Source organism: Nyctibius grandis, chromosome 1 (genome assembly GCF_013368605.1).
Source record: "Nyctibius grandis isolate bNycGra1 chromosome 1, bNycGra1.pri, whole genome shotgun sequence".
NCBI lineage: Eukaryota > Metazoa > Chordata > Aves > Nyctibiiformes > Nyctibiidae > Nyctibius > Nyctibius grandis.
In genome coordinates, this window is record NC_090658.1 from 107,073,448 (window position 1) to 107,090,181 (window position 16,734).

Consider the following 16,734-nt stretch of genomic DNA (forward strand, 5'->3'; position numbering starts at 1 on the left):
AAACTAGAAGCAGTGCCTCATTTTTAAGAAGGTCACGTTTTCTTTTTTCTTTTTTTTTAATGACTTGAAACTATTCCAACTGATTCTGCTGTGCCACTCTTCAAACTGACATCTCCATTCTCTTCTGACCTCTTACAGATTTATTTATGTATGTACTTTGAAAAAGCTTCAAAAAGTAGCTTTGAATTAAAGTAGCTCTTGCCATTTCATATGGGAACTGATTTCAGTTGCCAGAGGAGGTTTTTGGAACCAGTGATAGATGTATAGAATGAAACTGGTATATGTGAACTTAAGAACTATAGTGAGCAAAATGAGTTTATACCGCCAACAGACAAAAGGTAGAAATACAAATTTACTAGTGTAAGGTGGTTGTTATTATCTCACAAAATAATCATCCCTAATCTCAAAATCTGGCAACTTGAAATTCATAACTGTGTTAGGCACTAAAGTCCACAGTCTTAGTACCCAGGTTGGTTTTGTGTCCTATTCCTAATTTTTCCTCTGTTTATTTGCCGTCTCTCCCCCCTGCACAATAAGGGGGTTAATAGTCTTAGGAGTTTTCCACCGGCTTCGTAGATAATTACTCCTTTTCTCTCAATTTTCTAAACAATTATTATAACTAGGTTAAACTGAAAATGCGACTTCACATTATGCTCAATACTGTCTTGGTGCAAAGCACACTGTAGCAGCACCTCCTGCTTCTCCTGTGCTTGATCATGAGGCTGAGGGTCAAATTTCATTAGTTCTGTGACCTGATGGGAAATGAGTTGACTGAAAAATGTTGTTAGCTTTTCCCTGGATAGACAAGGGAATGGGATCTCTAGAAACACTGTGAAGGAGGTGTTTGAGGAAAACAGGCCTGCCGTTCTACCAGCAGTCTCTTCATATACTAGGTTAAAAATAACATTTGCATCTGGGAAGAACAATTGTTTCCAACCTTCATTTAGCTTGGAGCTTCATTTGTTTTGGAAAATTTAAATTCTGATCCATTGAAACAGACCTATAGTCCAAAAGCTTGTCTGCACTTTCCAGCTGTAAATAAACATAATAAAAAATATTACGTCTCCCTTCAAAAATTGCTTTTCTTACATTGGAAATCTCTTATTAACTTGTGAGATTTTACATATATTTGTATTTGGGTCTGAGAAGAGGTTAAAAAATATTTGTAGTTATGGGATAAGAGAACAATTATTAATATAAAGAGAGGAAGACAGCAACATTGTAGAAAGTACGAAGGATATATATGTGATATAGCAACACATTCATAAGAGTGTTTTTGTTAATACTTGCTTCTATCAAACTTTGGACCTGTCTCGATATTGATAAAAGATTATAGACTGTTTATTTAATCTTGCATTCCTTATTTGACTGAGTAGTTTTGCTGATGAGAAAAGAGCAAGAGCTGATAATAAAGACTGTGGAGTTAGTAGTAACCTCCACAAAAAACTTGTGGTCTTCCAGAAGAAGTATTAGGCTAGGTACCTATGTCTGCCATATCTGTGCTCAGAGATAAGAAAAATATTTTATGACACAACGCATGAGTTGACCCTAGGTTATTTGGCCTTGTGCTTTACTCTGAAACCAGCATATTTCATGACTAGAAAAGTATTTACTGAAAGAAAGAAATGTACATTTATTCAGACAGAAAGGAAATACAAAATTTCCCTACATGTAAGAAACTTTAGAAACATGCCAGCTAATCAACTTGAAACATTAAGGCCAGGGGTCTGCCAAAACTCCACTTCTCTTTGGAAGTTCTGGAACTGATTCAGGGCTTTGAATTCCCCCTTCCTTCTTGATTCCAGATCCAGAAGTTCAGTTTTGGGTGGGGTTTTTTGGTTTTTCCCCTTTACAGGCAGTTTGATAGTTTCTCCTTACCAAGTCAGAGCTTCGAAGGTTCCAAGGTAGTGATAGTAAATCCTATATGCTGTAGAAACAATACGTTTTATTTAGGATAGTGAAAAAGAAGGACCTGAAACATGTAAAAGGAGCCAGTCCTTTCTGTGAAGGGTCCTGTTGCAAGCAGAAAGCATCCAGACAACCTCCACCTCCTCAACAGTGAAAGGGAACTGTAGTTCTTTCTTGCCTACTGTGCAGGACCCTTGGAGAGTAGAATACATGTGAATTCCTGCCTATCAGCTGGAGTATGACTAACGCCCATGCCTAGGTGTATCACTCTTTTAGGTTCTTACTTGATCATCTTCAGCACTTGGTTATCAGAAGGAGATGAACTATGAGGTTTTACTGGCAAGGAGACAATTAGAGACAAATCCCCTTTCCTGCAAAGATGAATAACTCACACTGCTGCTTCAGATATTGAAAAAGTTACGTGCATGATAATTTTAGCGTTAACGTTTGGGCTGAGACACCACAAGAGTCATTACGTGGACACTGCTGTTATGTGGAGTTCCATGTAGTCTGCAAAATCACAGCTTATATCTACTGTGAAAACAGTAGTATGTAATACATTACCTTTACCTTCTGTTTTTCACTCTGTGTTACAATGGTCAGATGGTGTCACCTACACTTATGGAGTTTGGAAAGGGAAAAAAAGTCTTGGAAAGCTCTTTTAAATCTTTAAGAAGTATAGTAAGCTTGCAACCTTTTGTCATTAATGGGACAGCAGTAGTCAGTATCTTTCCTATAATTCTCAATATTTTAAAGACTTGAGTATTCATAAGGGATTTTCACATTACTATTTTAGTAAATAATGTATTTATGCAGCTTTTCTGAGGCAGGGCATAATTTTAAAATGAAGAACAGTAAGGTACAGTTGAGAAAAAAACTCTCACTTAAACAACTTGATCAGAGTCTCTATATAAAAAGTGATTGATATACAGAACAATAGAATTGAACTTATAATATCAAAATGAACATAAGAATGGCCTTTTATATCCTCTTATAACTCAAAATTAATTGTTTCCTTTTGTTAAAATAAAGAATGATTTGTAGTTTTTCAACCCTAGAGGATGTGCAGTGATTAATCACTTCCTTGTCCTTGTGTCCCTTTTTAGTTTTATTTAGTTTTATTAATACAGACAGAAGAAATGGCCCAGTTGTTTCTGTTCTGTTTTTTCCTGGGCTTTCAGAGTTTTGCTTTTTTTTTTTTCTGATACTTTGTTCTTAGCTGTAGAAATTGGTACACTTCTCATACTGTCAAAATAAATATACTTTGCCAGAATTGGAGTGATCTTAATGCCTAACTGTAGTATATAGTACTGGCAAAAAATTTAATAAAGAATTTAATTTTGCAGTCAATTAGGAAGTTTTCCTACAAGTAAAAAGAGAAGAGTGGGAATAATTTCCCTTTTGAAAAGCCTATAGAGCTCTTTTACACGTGAAAACCATTTTATAAATGCAGGTTTTGCTTTCAACATAATCCTGAAAATGTGTATATATATATATTTTATATGTATATATAAATACATAAATTTTTAGCAAGCCTACTACTGCTTCTGCTTAAAATATTAAAAACTTAGATTGCTCAGAATAATGACTGCAGCTGTGGTATGCCTTCACATAGCTGAAGTCAAGAGATGAAGCTTCTGTTTCTTTTAAAGAATATAGAGTAGAAAAAACAGGATTTTAAAATACAATTCATACAGGCTTTCAAATTCTCCCATCAAGGGAGAACTCCCTGCTTAGTTCGTTAGGCTCTTCATCAGGCTGTATAAGAGCAAATAATCTTTTTATTCTTCTCAACATTAAAGAATATGTATTCACATGTGCATTTTTCTAGAAGGAGTTCTCATAAATGTTTTATATATTTACTTGGATGAAGGTGATTTAAAATTCTAACGTTAGAACTAAAAATATTTATTTTCCTTTAGATTAAATCCTATTACTACTGGTTTCCTAGCAAATAAAGATTTGTAAGGATTTCCCTTTCAGTTTTAATGTTCTTAGCAATCATTTTTGTCTCCGTAATTTAGGAAAATAATACCTAATCTTATGGTGTTAATTCCTTTTGCTAGAATGTTTATCATTTCTGGTAAGAAAATTAATTATAGAAAATTCTCATCAGAGTTTCTATATTAGATCAAATTAATTCATTGTATCAATTTCACAGAGCCCAGAGAAGTGCTAAAATATTTTTCAACAGTAATGGATCAGTCCCATGCCCAAATGAAGCATATGAGGTTTCCCAGAGAGAGCAACGGAATTACTTGTATTTTCTAAGTTTGATGCATAGTTAAATATATTGCTGAGCTGGAAAGGTGAGGTGGTATTCAGTGTCTTGTCAAGTAGCCATGTAAGAGCTAGACATCTAGTCCAATCTGTTTGCTAAATAGACAATGGAGGATGACATTTATAGGTGATTCATATCTTCATAAAGTTTATATCTAAGGTAAAATGGAATGAATCACACTAATAAAATAGTTGACTATCTCTAAAATGGGAGCCTTGATGACTAGTTTAGATGACATGACTAACCTTGGATGGTTAAAGGTAAGTGAGAGTAATCCCATCCACAGTGTTTTTACATACAAGTGTAATCTGACATCATTAAGACTTCTAGAAAACTGTGCTACTGAGTTCATAGGAAGAATCAAGTCTGTATCGAAAAGTGATGTACGTATAGATGACCATCACTCTTTCAGTGAAGTTTGAAGAATTTTCTACAAAGCCATAATAGGAAAAAGAAAATATGTAGAATAGGTCTGCATGTTGAGGAGGGCTTCAGGGAACTGTAGGATGTGGTCAATTGGTCTGGTAGCTGTAGGATTTTCAGCTTAAAGCAGATTGAGGTCATTTTGAACCAATGTCTTTATATTATGTTGCAGATGATGAAGAAATGGTGCTTGCAGATTAAATGGTACATGACAGAGAAAATATTACTCATAGGAGAGTTTGAATTTTGTGAAATAAAACAGGGATGTTAAGTATGAAGTGGGACTTTTTATATTTTCCAGTGTTGAATATTTGCATGATCTATTTTCTTTAGAAAACAAAATGAAAAAAACTCAAAAGCAAAACACTGACATATTTTAGTCTCTAAAGTATGGATGATAAGTACAAACAAGAGAAAAATAGAGAATAAAATTTGCTAACTAGTAACAGGTATTTGGGGTTTGTTTCTAAAGCTTTTTGTCTAGGCAGCTATGAAAAAAGTGAGGTTAAATACTGAACTTGTCTTTTAAAAGACATAATTAAACACATAAGCATGTTTGTGAAAGACAAGTGTACTTCATATTGAGAATTAATTCATGTTGGGCTGAATGTACATTAGACATGAAGGGTAGCTATATGAAATCCTTGGACACTCAAAATGTTAGATAGTTGTGTACCGCACTGTTCTCCCACAGAAGTACAGGTGCTTTGTCTTATAATGGCAGTGGAGGTGTTCTGAGAATTTTACATTTCCACAGTTGCTGATTTGTTTCCAACTTGCTTCAGCTGAAACCCTGCTAGTGGGCAAAGGCCTACATTTTAGTCCTGGATCTCAGATCTTCTGCATTCTGTGTTGGATAGTCATTAGCTAAAACTCAGAAATTATTCAGGAAATAGATAGACTCAAATCCAGATCTGCCAACTGGGTGATGAATGGATTGAGAGCAGCCCTAAGGAGAAGGACTTGAGGATACCAGTGGTTGAAAAATTGGACATGAGCCAGCAATGTGTGCTTACAGCCCAGAAAGCCAATGTATCCTGGGCTGCATCAAAAGCAGCATGGCCAGCAAGTCAAGGGAGGTGATTCTGCCCCTCTACTCTGCTCTGGTGAGACCCCACCTGGAGCATTGCATCCAGCTCTGGGGCCCCCAGCACAAGACATGGACCTTTTAGTACAGGTCCAGAGGAAGGCCACGAAAATGATCAGAGGGCTGGAACACCTTACTCTGGAGAGAGGCTGAGAGAGTTGGAGCTGTTCAGCCTGGATAGGAGAATGCTCTGAGGAGACCTTATTGTGACCTTAAGCCCCCTTAAAGCCTTAAACCCCCTTAAAGGCTTACAAGAAAGAGAAAGACTTTTCACCAGGGCCTGTAGTGACAGGACAAGGGGGAATGGTTTTAAACTGAAAGAGGGTAGGTTTAGATTAAACATAAGGAAGAAATTTTTTTTTTTGATGATGAAGGTGGTGAGACACTGGAACAGGTTGCTCAGAGAAGTTGCAAATGCCCCGTCATTGGACATATTTAAGGTCAGGTTGGATTGGGCTTTGAGCAACTCGATCTAGTGAAAGATGTCCCTGCCCATGGCAAGGGGGTTGGAACTAGATGTTCTTTAAACGTCCCTTCCAACCCAAACCATTCTATGAATTTATGAACTTAAACTGGTGCTTGATTGTGACTAGAGTCATTGCCCCATGGTTTGTTTCCTCTAGCACAATATTTTGAAAAAATATGAGGTCTGCTTAGTTATGCAGCTTTGGTCAGCTAAACCTCATATGCTTTTTGAGACAGTCGCCTAAAGTCTAAAGAGCAGCAGAAATTATTACATCCTTTTCAATAGTATTTACTGAGTGCTAAATTCAAGACAGACTTCTATTTGTGTGGAAATTTCAGTCCCTCTTTAGATGAGCCTGAATGTGTGATAAATCTACTTGTCTGAATTTTCTGTTGTAGTAAGGATTAGAATTTGGAGGAACTGAAACAGCAAAGTTGCAATGACCTAACTAAATATTCTAGAATTTATTTTCAGTCATCTGTTACTCTTTTAAGTTACTTATTTGTGTGAAGAAGAAGAAACGTTTTTGAGGGGAGAACTGAAAGGACGTTGAACTGGACAATGGTTGTAAAAGGAGTGATTAAGTAATGGAAGGAGACTGGATCTGAAGGAGAGAATTTTAAAAAATATGAGTATGTGATCACATAATTAAAGACTATGTCAGAGTGCATAACTGAAGAAGCATCATTTAAGTTAGTGTATTCTTCTAAGTTTTTAATTTTTAATAGGCTTAAGGCATATATTTATGATTTTTCTCATATTTTTAAAAACAGAAAGCCCTAAGAATGCTTTCTTTGCCCCAGCCTTTGCCTCTGCGGTTCTAGTTCTTCCCCTCAATCCTTGTGAAAGAAGTTCAGTGTTTCTTTGTTTTCCCCAATTTGTTTGTATGTGTGTATAGTACCCGTGCACACTATGGGCATTTTTGGAGAAGCAAAAACTCTCTTTCTGGTTGTAATACCATACTCCACTCCAGCCCAAAGCAACTGGAAGCAGTCAGCACAGAGAGGTCACTGACCCTTCATGTAGCTGGGCTGGAATATGTACTATTAATGTGTGAGGATGAGGTACACACTCTCTGTTCAATCCCAGAAACCACATGAAGCTTGACCATGCACACTGAGGAAGGCATCAGTGGAGACATTGTTCTAAAACTAAAATTCAAACGCAAAATATTCAGTGTCATAAGAAACTCTAGTTTAGCTATATTTTCATACAGATAGTGGAGACATACAGTGACTCCATCTGCCAAACACATTTTAACACAGAAAAAAGAATATTTTCCTCTAGTTTTGAATTTTTGCTGAAGTAGAACTAGATAAAGAAATAGATATTATATTTGCATATTCAGGTGACATAGTAAATTTTAATATTTGTCTAGGAATTGGAAGTAAACGGCCTTAAAACATGCCATGCCACTCTTATAAGAAATGGTGCTATTCAACAAAGTAATGAGTAACAGCAACAAGTGCAATAAAAAATGTTATCACTGCAAATACTGTTGATGAATGCCACATGAACTCAAATCAGAATTTTTGTATGTATGGAATTTCATTGAAAATGCTTTTATTGGCAACTGGTTTTAATGCTAAAGAAGGAGGACCAAAAAAATATCTCTGTGCTAGTAGAAAAATTCACCAGGCAGGTTAGTAAGAACATTTCAGTGTTATCCAGAGAGGAAATCAGAACCTTCTCACTTGAAACTTTAAAAAAACCTCAAACCAAAAAACCTCAAAATATTACATTTATTCAGGTTTTCTTTATTTTCAGTCTGAAATCTGTTACAAATGACACAGGTTATCAGCTCTTACATACAAGCTAAACCTGCAGGAATATATCACCATCACATGCCTGCTAATTTTAGAAACACTGATTCAGCCAGGCTGCTTAATTGCACAGATACTATAGAAACTCTTACTATTGGGAAATGAAACATCTGCTGGAGGTGCCCGTCTACTCTTGTTTGCTGTTCTGCGCAAATATTTTTATCTTTGTAAGAGGCAAGCTCCTGGCTGTACTTTGGGCATACATTGGTTTCACAGTCCTGACCACACGTCTTCTATACAGCTTGAGGAAAAATCTGTGTTTTATGAATCAAAACCAGTTTTGTTCAAGGACTTTGTCAATCATTTCAGTCCCTGCCCTTTTTGAAAGGTAAATATGTTCAAGCAGGTTATATGTGAAAAGAGCAGTCTCATGTAAGTTTTGCTTCAAGGAGTATCTTCTCACCATGCAAACTCAGTATTTCAAGGTTTCAGACACCTTCTCCCACTGTGCAGTTGGCTATTATCCAATTATTTCATAACTTGCTGTGTCTTAATTGACTAGCTAAAGAGCTAAACTGTAATCCTGAACTTCATTCCTCTGCGAGAAAAATGTGTATTCTCTCTCTATTATTCATATAGTTTTTTGTCTTTGTGGGGAATGACTTTCTGAAAAAGTACTTTGGTGTTTTACTGAACTTTTTTTTGTGGCCTTCTGCAACTTACCACTAGTCCAGCTAGTCCAGTAAGGGAGTTGTGTCATTCTTATGTGAATGTCAAAATCCAAAATGAAGTCTCCAAGGTCACACTGCAATTTATAGCATCTGTAAGTGTATCAAAATGGCATATTTGGAAGAATCAGCACAAATTAGGCATGTTGCAAACTAATAGATGCTGTTTAGTGAACAGGGTCCATGAAAATTAAGGACCACACTGCTGTATTCTTAGAAACTATTGTTTCTGACTGAACAGAAAGTGTTTATTCATAATAAATTACTGCTTAGTATAGTCTCATGGTGGCTAATAATATGGCTCTAATTCATGTGCATGTAGTCCTTTTACTTGCTACCTATTGGGACAAACAATAATAAAAATATTTTATGCAAATATTAGGTCTGTCAAAGCCCACATAGTATGAATGCTTCATGGGAAGTTTGAGAAAATCCTCTTTATTATAAATGTGCAGTTCAAGACATTCAGTAATAACTACTATCACTATTAATATTGATCAGCTACTATGAATGTTGACCAGCCACTATGAATGTTGACCAGCCTGGCTATTAATAATAGTTGTGTAGAAACGGCATCAAGAGGACGTTTGGGACGTGCATGTGGGGGTGTCTCGTGTTCTCCAAGTGCTGTGATTGTGACGTGGTTATACTTTTATACATGACCTTTGATGTTCTTTCCTGGCTCTAGATATTTTAGTAGCCTACAGAATCAACACTTTATAAATGCAAACACTGAAAAATACTTGCTCTATCAAATGGCAAAAAGCACAAACAATGTTTGCTGAAATTTTTAATCATTTTGTGTATACTATAAATGTGGTCGTTCATCACCAAATTGTGATTATAAACTGCAGAATGTAGTGAAACCTACATTTATTTTCAAAGTACGCTGATACTTCAGATTTTTTTGTGACATTGTGAGAACATTGTTAGTATGGACTGGCTGACTCCAGCTGCAACCATACCGTGAATTATACAGCTTCTTCAAGTACAGGTTACAGTGACACAAAGAAGATATTACAGTTACAGTGTTATAGCTGAAGCATGAAGCAGCATTTGGCTCTCTGTCCAGGAAACCACTGTGGAAAATTTAATTTTACAGTTTCTCCCACAAGAGCCGTATGTTCTGTGTTTTTCGTATACATATGATCACATTCCTTTGGAATAAGGAAAGTTGTAGATAGAGTAAATTGAGAGTCAGGTGTGTTAAGGGTGTCATAGAGGTGAGCGCTTTCAGAATTTCAAGAGTAAATCATGCAGCTGTAGGCTAAAAACTAGTGCGGTGTGGATTGAGTTAGTAATTTATAGTTGGCTGTATAAAAACTGGCATTGGCAAGATTTTTTACTTTTAGGGACAAGAATAATTTTAAACGAGTTAAAGCTTGTTTTATCATAACTACTAATTAACTAGTCACATCAACTAAAATAAACACATTCTTTTCAAATCATTGTTGTTTTCTCTGTCTTTTTGTGTTTTGTAACAGAAATATGCCTGTCAGGTGAGATGTCAGACAGCATGACACAATGCAGTCTGATGTAACATGGGTGAAAGCTAACATTTTGCAGTCTTATCCTGCTCTTATTTATGGCCATGCACAGTCTCCCAAAGGCATGTCCACTTCCATTGAGCCATGCCAATCATTCCCCTCTCAGATTTCGTCTACTGGAAGCAAGCCAGATGTGTAATGAATCTGAGCCTGTAGGTACAGAGGTGATCTTTCTCTCACTGAAGTCTACAGAAGCCTTGTCATTGACTTCAGTGAGGGTTTGATCACCCTCCTGGACTTTTCAATATTCAGATACATTGTGTTATTGCTTGGAGAGGCTAGGATCTCAGGATCAACCTCTTCCACCACCCATCACCTTCATATATCAGCTATTTTCATTAAAGTTAGATCCCTTGATTGTCACAAATACCAAGGCTTTTATTTTAGACCTAGAGAAAGAACAGGCAGTGTTTTATTTGTACCTTGCCCATAAAATTATTGATATTGGAATACCTATGCAGGAAGGGTCATAAGCATATCTCCTGTGGTGGTAAATAGAAATTGTCCTAGAGAAACTCGTCTCCATGTCATTTTGTGGAAGCAGTGACTATGAACATTAGAATAAGTCGCAGGCCCGAGGGCAGTTCTGCACCACAGACCTGGCACAGACATGGCAGATCAGCCTACATTTCACCCATGCTGGTACAACCAGCTTTAGCAATGCCAGTATGATTAGCGTCATTTGAATTGATGTAGATAAGATAAGGCTGAGGGATTGGGAACAATGCTGAATCACACCTGTAGTTACTCATGCAGTTGTCTTTGTTATTGGTGCTGCAAGATGGTGGTTAGCTGCTCTGTTCTGAATATTGCTGTGCATAAATGTCAGCTACTGACATCATGACTCAGGCACAGGAGCTGCATCACCCTCCATTCCATCCCATTGCCCCATTAAAACCAGAAATTTAATACTGTGCAAACATATCAGTATGATACAAAACAAAAGACACTGTATTTCCTGTGGTTAAGATTATTAGAACACATAATTTCAGTTCTAGTCATGAATGTCTCAGGCAGCTGTACTTTGAATTTGTAATCTCCAGGGGGTATCACAGAATCACAGAATGTTAGGGATTGTAAGGGACCTCAATGTGTCTGTTGCTCCATTCCCACACTGGTAATGTTAATGAATGTCATAGGTTGTGTATGTTTTGTGTGTGTAAATTTGTTAACATCAAAAGTGCAATGAAATTCGTATTTTACACATGCATGTGTTTTCATGCTACCTGTATTTTGATTACATTTAACTTTGCTAATGCTGTAATACTGTTTGTTAAGTTATATTGTTAATTTTTCGTAGGAGAATTATTCTTTCTTATGTGTGCATTGCATAGGACAGTAGTGCCCATATTCTGATTTATATAAAATACAAATCTAAATAAGAAGAACAATTATGTGTATGGAAATAGTATACTCGTCAAGAGGAATGTTTCATGATTTCTTGCAGATCCATAAAATATGATTTATTTATGTGAAAGCTAAAATTCTTCCTGTGAAATGTATTTGTATTAATAAAGGTGATTGTTTTAACACTAAAATCTAATGTAATATCATCTGATCTTTCTAAATTCAATTCTAAAAATAACTCTTCCGTCTTTGAAAATGAAACTTCTCTAATGACTGTTGAAGAATTTATTGCCACTCATTCTCTTTCCTCAAGTTATGACTTAGCAATCTAGTTTGGAAAATAGTATTTGTCCTCCTCAGTTGATATCAGTTGACTCTGCTCTGTTAATTAAAGCACACTGAACTAAAAGGTCCTGTTTTAAATGCAAAGAGAGCATGAATTAAAATATCAGAGATTAAAAAATTTGAAATGTTTTCCTGGACTGATTCCGTGGTCACACACAGACAAAAAATGCTGGAAAGCCTGCTGGATAACAGAAGTGATGCACAAAGTAATAACTGTCAGGGAAGAAAAGGTAGTTAAAGTAGACGATCTCATGGAGCGGTTACAGTGAGAAAAATGGACTTTTCCCAGTTTTCAGAACTGGGCTTTTTTTAACATTAAGCTCTTTTAGTAATAGTATAAAACGAAACTGCTTGAACTGCATTACACTTCTCAGCCTCATGATGTAGGCATCCAGTGACAAAGGTAATAAAAAAACTTGCTCTAAGATCCTGATATGTGAGCAAGGCTGTCAGTGAAGTGGTCTGGGAGAGTGGCATCAATAAAAAATGAAAGTCAAAGTGACAATACTGAAGTGACCAGGTTTGGTACAGACAGCTATCCTGTATGTTGCAGGAGTCTGGCAGAAGGGAAATAAAGAAGTCCTCTTCTCGGAGTAGCTTACCTACAGTTGAGTTGCTCCTATTCCAGTGAAGCTCAGAAGAGACTTTGGATTATTGTGTCAGTATTTCACAAACAATGAAATCAGAACTTTCTTTTTATTTACCTGAGCTATACCATACTCTCTCATTCTCCCAGCTGTTGCTAAGCAACTGTAACAGTAATAGTGATGTTTACCTAAAGCCTCAATTTATTTTACTTTATTTTAGAAAAGTAAACAAATAAAATCCACCCAGTCCTCAGTGATCTCCATCTGCAGAATGAGTTTGCATCTATGAAGAACAGTCTTGTTTTAAAGGTCACTAAATCTGTCTTTAGCTCAGCGTTTTACAATATAGGTTCTTTACCTCTGTAAAAGAACTTTTTTCAACACCACTTCCTATGTATTTCAAACCTGGTATACAACTTGCATTGTTTTCCTCTCTTTTTAATGCATTTTCTTTCCTTCGTTCTGATGAAACTTAAAAACAATTGGAGTAAATGCAAAGGAAGAACAAAGAGAATTCGTATAACTTTGCTTTACTGGTTTAAATCATTACTTTTGAAGGAAAAGGGATAAAACAACTTCATATAATCTAGTTGCTTTTGACTAAGAACTTATGGCTTTGTCAGAAGGTAGGCTGTGACGCTGTAGCCTGGAGAGAGAGATTATGGTATTTTTGTTTTTTTTAGTCTCTACTAGCCAGTGGCACTGAATTGATGGTGTTGTAGACTGGATTTTTAAAAAAAGCATTAAAAGCCCTTTAAAAAAATGTTTTCCTGCAGAGAAACATATCTTGCTGCATTTTATTTCCCCATTAACTTGTATGAATACTGATCTATTGGTCTTTTTGGACATTCCAGTATTGAAAAGGGAACATGAAATATCTTTTTCCCAATTTGTAATGGCAATGTAATCTGACTGATGTATAATACGTGTTTCAACATTGAGAACTTCATTAAAATAAAGAAAAAACTTCCACATACCAGCAATTAAGATGTTTAGCTTTAGTACACAGCAAAGCTGCCATTATGGTAGGATTCTTGCTGAATAGTAATATTAATCTTTAACCTTCAGGATAATTTAGTTTCAGTTGGGTGCTTGGATAAAGGCTTAAGTATACATAGGAAATTGCACAGAAAGCTGTTGCCTGACTCTCAGAGTACTAATCTGAGACTTTAAAAACACTAGCTTTTCTGTTTCGTCAGCACAATCAATGAATATATATCCTGCAGCTAGAAGTAAGGTCTGAATTTAAAATGTTTTATAGACTGATAAAGTTGCAGTCACTTTGTGAATGTCTGCATCAGAGCTTAAGGGTATTATACGCATTCTAGCATTTATCAACCATTCTTCTCATGTGAGGTGGACCTAATGAAGGTCCTAGACTGGTCATAGACAAAAATTGTAGCATTTAAATGGATCGGTATTTAAAGAAAATCAATTAAATTTTGCAATTTAGCTGCCATTTTTTTCTCTATTTTTAGCTTCAGTTGTCAAGCTACAGAATATTTAACTATTCAGAGGCATTGATTGTGCTAGGAAGGGTTGAATCTGGCAGCCGACAGAGGTGAGTCTGCCCCATCTCCATGCCCCAGATGCAGGCAGTGGCAAAGCTGAGCAGCTTTTCCGAGTAAGTGCACACACACAGAGCACACCAGCCACACAGATTAACAGAGGTGGACACACTCAGCACTCACACGAACTCAGGCAGCACTAGCGGCATCATCCTGTTTTCCCCTCTCTGGCTGAGCAGATTGGAGGTCCACCCATCCACACACAGAGCTGACCACGACTCCCCTGGTCCCCAGTAGCCACCCCTCCAAGGTCTCATCCTTGGGGAAACCCTCCTGGCTTCCCCTCTGCATCACCTGCTCACCAGCTTGTCCGAGTGGACCACAGCCAGCTCTCGCACACTCACTTGCACACCCATGCTGGCTCCTGGTGCTCTGCTGCAGCCAGACGGGCTCTGGCCGTGGTCCCACCTGGGGCTGGCACTTGGTGTCACTCATGGGGGTCTCCCCTATCACTGGCCCCCAGGCACACGTACCCTGCAGCCCACGGTCCAGCCCAGCTGCTGGCACTCACCCCAGGACCCGTGGATGCATCTCATCAGGTCCCATGGCCTTGTGCATCTTCAGGTTCCTTAGATGGTCTTGAACCTGATCTTCTGCTACCATGGGTCATTCTTCATTCTCCCAGTCCCTGCCTTTGCCTTCTGCAACTTGGGCGGTGTGGCTTGAGCACTTGCTGGTGAAGACTGAGACAAAAAAGTCATTGAGTACCTCAGCCTTCTCCATATCCTGGGTAAGCAGGTCTTCCGTTTCCTTCTGGAGAGAGTCCACATTTTCCCTAGTCTTCCTTTTATCACTGACATACCTATAGAAGCTTTTCTTGCCCTTGATGTCTCTGGCCAGATTTTATTCTATCAGGGCTTTAGCTTTCCTAATCTGATCCCTGGCTGCTCGGACAATTTCTCTGTATTCCTCCTAGGCTACATGCCCTTGCTTCCACCCTCTGTAGGCTTCCTTTTTGTGTCTGAGTTTGTCCAGGAGCTCCTTGTTCATCTGTGCAGGCCTTCTGGGTTTTTGCCTGGCTTCTCTTTGTTGGGATGCATTGCTCCTAAGCCTGGTGGAGGTGGTCCTTGAATACTAACCAGGTTTCTTGGGCCCCTCTTCCCTCCAGGGCTTTATCCCAAGGGACTTTCCCAAGCAGGTCCCTGAAGAGGTCAAAGTCTGGTCTCCTGAAATCCAGGGTGGTGAGCTGGCTGCGGGCCCTCATTGCCGCTCTATGGATCTTGAACTCTACCATTTCATGGTCGCTGCAGCCAAGGCTGCCCTTGAGCTTCACATCCCCCACCAGCCCCTCCTTGTTGGTGAGAACAAGGTCCAGCATGGCTCCTCTCCTCGTCGGCTCCTCTATCACTTGGAGAAGGAAGTTGTCATCCACGCATTCCAGGAACCTCCTGGATTGCTTGTGCCCAGCTGTGTTGTCCTTCCAACAGATGTCAGGATGGTTGAAGTCCCCCATGACGAGCAGGGCCTGTGAACGTGCAGCTACATTTATCTGTCTGTAGAGGGCCTCATCCGCTTGATCTTCCTGGTCAGGTGGCCTGTAGCAGACGCCCACTATAATGTCTCCGGTCCCTGCCTGCCCTTTAATTCTGACCCATAAGCTTTCTTTCAGCTCCTTCTCCATCCCCAGACAGAGCTCCATGCACTCAAACTGATCATTGACATAGAGCACAACACCCCCTCCTCGTCTCCCCTGCCTGTCCTTCCTAAAAAGCCTGTATCCCTCCATTCCAATGCTCCAGTCATCAGAGCCATCCCACCATGTCTCTGTGATGCCAGTAAGGTCGTTTAGTAATACCAGTGTTTTATTAAAGTAATGTGAATCAATTGGTAGGTATATTAGAGAAAATTTAAAGGCCTCCTGAATCCCCATCGCCTTTTTGTCTTTTCATTAGAGTTTTTGTTATATTTGAAATTTAGTAGAAAATGATTACTTATTAGTTCTTTAGTTTTGGCAGCAAATCCCTTTTATTAAATCCATTTTATTAAGATTTAGAAACCTCCCACAAGCATTTGACAGCATTGCTCTGACAGATTCCATCTCAGAGAGCTACTGCTAGGAAGTTAAGAATAAAATTACAGCCTGAAATACTTTTCTGGTTTACGTATAACAATAAAATGCTGGGATTATACTTGTTCTGAAGTCCTTAAAATGCATGAATAATCCAAGCATTACAGCGCACAGAATGTCCTTAAAATTTTCTATGTTCAAATATTTCATTAATGCTTCTCTGAGCCAGTGCAACTATTGTGTATGGGATTAACAAAATCAAGTAGGAAATTAGCAAGAGTGTGCACTGTATGTCAGAGTTTCTTGCTGGGGACTTCCTGTTAATGAGCTACTATACCCTCACAAGGACTGTAGGATGTACAAACCAGACACAGATGACTGCTGAGTAAACTCTTAGTGTTCTTTTTTTAAATACTAAAAAAAAAAGTTAACAGTTGCCTCATCACAATACACATGGCACTAAAATTGTTATACCTCAGAAATTTTGCTGTGTTTTCAAAGTATAAAAATCTTAATGTTGGTTGCAACAGAAAGCATAGTAAACGTGTGTCTACATTTTGCTCTGTGTTGAAAGTATGTTTCAGAACAGCAGAAACTCTAATACTTTAATATTTATACAAAAACTTCACCAAAAAGCTCAGAACACTCTGGCATTAAAACTGTCAGTCTGTTGAAT

At 37.9% G+C, this 16,734-nt stretch overlaps 1 protein-coding gene across 1 annotated transcript in view; it reads left to right on the forward strand.

Moving 5' to 3' along the window:
• Positions 1-16,734, forward strand: part of CSMD1 (CUB and Sushi multiple domains 1) — a 1,320,281-nt gene that overhangs the window by 208,902 nt on the left and 1,094,645 nt on the right.